We start from the raw sequence: 3858 nt of genomic DNA on the forward strand, positions 1-3858 counted from the left end.
TCCTTCCAAAGACCATTGGATTTTGGCATTCTGAATCAAAAAGCTATCTCTAGCTGAGATGAGTTCCTTTAAATCATGAGCCATATCCATTTCCTGTTATAGTAAAGTAAGATCGTTAGGGTTCTCAATCAGCGTCTTCTGAATATTCTCAAGGGCCAAAGTTGCAATAGTAGTGATGTTTTCTATATCAGAAAAACAACACTTATTCAGACTCTTCAAGGCAGGTTTCAAAGCTTTCAACTTCTTAATAAGGGAGAACATCTTTGTCCCTTGAACCTGAATGCTCTACACATTCCTAACAATATTTTTAAACTGACTAGCAGAGCCCCACATATTAAAATATTTGAAGTTTTTCTTGCCCCCCAAAGTAGAGTGAGTAGTCAATACCGTACAGGGACAGTGGTCAAATAAACCTTCAGGATGAAAGTGTGCATAATTATCACCAAAGCCATCCCACCAAGCTTGATTACCCATTTCCCTATCCAATCTACCATAAACTTTATCAGAAGAGTTTTGCTTATTAGACCAGGTAAACAAAGCACCAGTAGAGGGTATATCTTCCATGCCACAAATAGAGACACAATCCTGGAAATGCTGCATTTCAGCATCAGTAGTGTTACCCCCTAATGTTTCTACTGGTGACATAACAGTATTGAAATCCCCTAACCACAACCAAGGTGCATTACAGTCAAGGGAAATCTCTTTCAAAATATTCCATAAAGCCACCCTCTCCCCCAGACCATTAAAAGCATATATCATTGTAAGATTGAAGGTCTTATTATGAGCTCTAGATGTTACAACCGTATGAATATGCTGAGCACTGTAGGAAAGAAAATTAACATCAAAACAGTCTGGTTTCCATAAAATCCAAATCCTGCCTCCTTTATGCCAACTGCAGTTAGTGAAAATGCTCTAACCATCACAAATTGAAGTGTGTTTATTCAAGAGAGTTCCAGGTTTCAGCTTAGTTTCTAATAAGCTGAACAAGCCTACTCCATTATTGTGCAAAAACCATTTAATCACCTTCTGCTTATTCAGGTCATTTAGACCCCTCACATTCCAAAAGCCTATTCTATGCATTGAGAGTGTCTCCAGGGGGGTCCTTGCCACTCTCTACTACCCCCCTGGAAGCATTAGAGTTATTCAGTGCATCTAAAAAGGAGTACTTACTAAATTTAGCAGATAGGCTAACCCCCACAATATTCTCCTGCCTATTCAAAGGAAAGTTGTTAGGTCGAGGGAGCCTCAAGTATTTTTGTTTATCCGGGCCCAACCAATACCATTGAAGTGGGGTTTGCCTCACCTTCTTAAACATCTTGCATTCCTCAAGGATGGCATCATTGTACAAGGGAAAGCCTTTGGTCTTGAAGATGTCTAGGGATTCTTCGATGTCACCCTCAAAGTGTGTAAAAAAGAATGTGATTACCCCTCCACAATTTATGCTCCCTCCCGAGCTCTTGGTCTTGTGCACCATGCATGCACCAATGAAAAGTTTTACCCAATCGGGCACCCCTACCCCTTCCGGAAGCATTGTCCACATGGTAATGCGGATTTTTGAGTTGACCTTAGTGGGCTCTCATATGGCATAGAAGATGGTGGTGATGAAGCGGGTGAGGAGTTGCACCACGGGGTTTGTTACATAGGAGATCATGTTATCATGCTTAGCATTGACGGTTCCCACAATCTCGGTCCAAGCCACATCACTCCTATGGCCGAGCATTAGAATCGGGGATGGGGCTTTTGAAATGCTCAAAACCTCCCTCACTTGGGTATGGGTAAGGGTGTGCCACTTGCCATTCACTCTAAACCGGATTTTTTTCTCCCTCCCATCCGCCACATTACACTCCGTCAAGGTGGAAAGGAACTCTCGGGTGTAGGATGTGTAAGTGTAATCCCATAACCCATCGTCAAAGTATGCTTCTAGACCCACTTTAGCAAGCATATTTTGAGTTAGTGTATCCATACCAAGAGCATTTAGGGTGTTGGGTGAAAGGAAGCGGGTGGTTTTGATTGGTTGTTTTTGAGTTATGCCGTGTTTTTGAAAGATTTTGGTTTGAGCAGTATCTAACCCTTCCTCCCCGGTAAAAATTGGTTCCTCCACATTTTCGGTCTCCTCTATAATCCTTTTCGTAGATGCCCTTTGGAATGGGTTCACGTTTGACATACTTGTACCTACAAAAATAGCTTATACAATGCAAACAACACAAAATATGGCACTGAAAAGATTTTTCGCTCTTATGGACAATTCACCAAACACTTGGTGTGCACTAGCTTAAGATGGTTTCAAAACCTTGTGTTTGGTGTTTGTCTTGCCTCACCCATAAATTTTTTACCACCAACAACAACTATAGCAACAAGAGACAAAAACTAATCTAACAATTTCATTAAAGGAAGCTAATTTTCGGATTCTAAGAGAGCATGAAATTGAAAGTTGAGTTTCGTTGTTATACCTCCCCGAATTCCACAAAGCAATGCTCCTTGTTTCTCCTAGTTGCTCAAAAACCCGTCTTAGACCTTTGAATTCCAACCCTTGAGCTTGAATTTGTAAGTCTTGAAAGTTAGGTTTCTTCAAAAAAAAAAAAAAAAAAATGGGGCAAATTTCTGATTTTTGGTGAAAAAGATGTTATTTGGTGTTGTGATTGAAGTATTTGATGACAAAAGTGTGAAGGATTGAAGATTTGATGAATGTTGGGAGGAAATTTGAGTGATTTGGGTGGGAAATAGGGTGAGTGTTGGAGTATTGGGTGTTGCTCTTGCCCGAAAATTATGAAATTATGAACAAAAGGGCGTGTTTTCGTGTTGAACTCTGAAAAAATTACTATTCATTCAAAACGGAAGACTGCCGAGGATATGGCAGACTGCCGCGAGTATGGCAGTCTGCCAAAATCCCTGCCTATTATTTTTTTCCGCTAGCTAAATTTTGGTATTAAACCAATCTTTAGCCTACAAAGCTTCACCCTTTCCTTGACTTTCTCTGCTTTTTCATTAAACATGCTCCCATTCAATTTCCTACCCTATTTCCGTCACGCCATCAAGTGTCACACTTCCCGAGGTAGTTCAAAAATCTAATCCAAGCTTCACAAAATGATTAGTAACTTCATGAATTTTAATGCAAAGCAAGTTATTCCTTTGAAATGCAATAAATGACGAGTATTTAAAGCTAGTTGAAAATACAATAAATCTACACTAAGGGATAGAGTATGTACAAGGGTGCCTTGTTTATAATCGATGGCTTGACTTAGTCATTGTTTGAGAAGGTTAATCTTTGTAAGTCGGATCCTCTATGAGAAGATCCTCTTCACCATGCAACTCAAATCCTGTGAAGTAGTGCTTTAATCTTTGACCATTAACCTTGATTACCTTCCCCGATGTTGGGTTTTCCATCTCCACCGCTCCATGAGGAAAAACATTCCTAACTTTGTAAGGTCCATACCATCTTGACCTTAACTTGCCCGGAAAATTCTTGAAACGGCTTTGGAAGTCCAACACCTCTTGACCTTCTTCAAAAACTCTTCTTGTTACCATCTTGTCATGCCAAGACCGGGCTTTTTCCTTGTAGATTCTAGCATTGTCATGGGCGTTTTGCCTAAGCTCTTCCAATTCTTAAATTTGAAGTTTTCGGTGCAATCCCGCCTCATCAATATTTTGATTGAAAGCTTTTATCGCCCAATAGGCTTTGTGTTTAACTTCTACGGGGAGGTGGCATCCCTTCCCATAAATGAGCCTATATGGGGACATATCGATTGGGGTCTTATAAGCCGTTCTATAAGCCCATAGAGCATCTTCAGGCCTCTTGCTCCAATCTTTTCGGTCGGGATTGACCGTTCTTTCCAAGATGCGCTTAGTCTCTCGATTGGA

This window comes from Silene latifolia, chromosome Y (genome assembly GCF_048544455.1).
Source record: "Silene latifolia isolate original U9 population chromosome Y, ASM4854445v1, whole genome shotgun sequence".
NCBI classification, from domain to species: Eukaryota; Viridiplantae; Streptophyta; class Magnoliopsida; order Caryophyllales; family Caryophyllaceae; genus Silene; species Silene latifolia.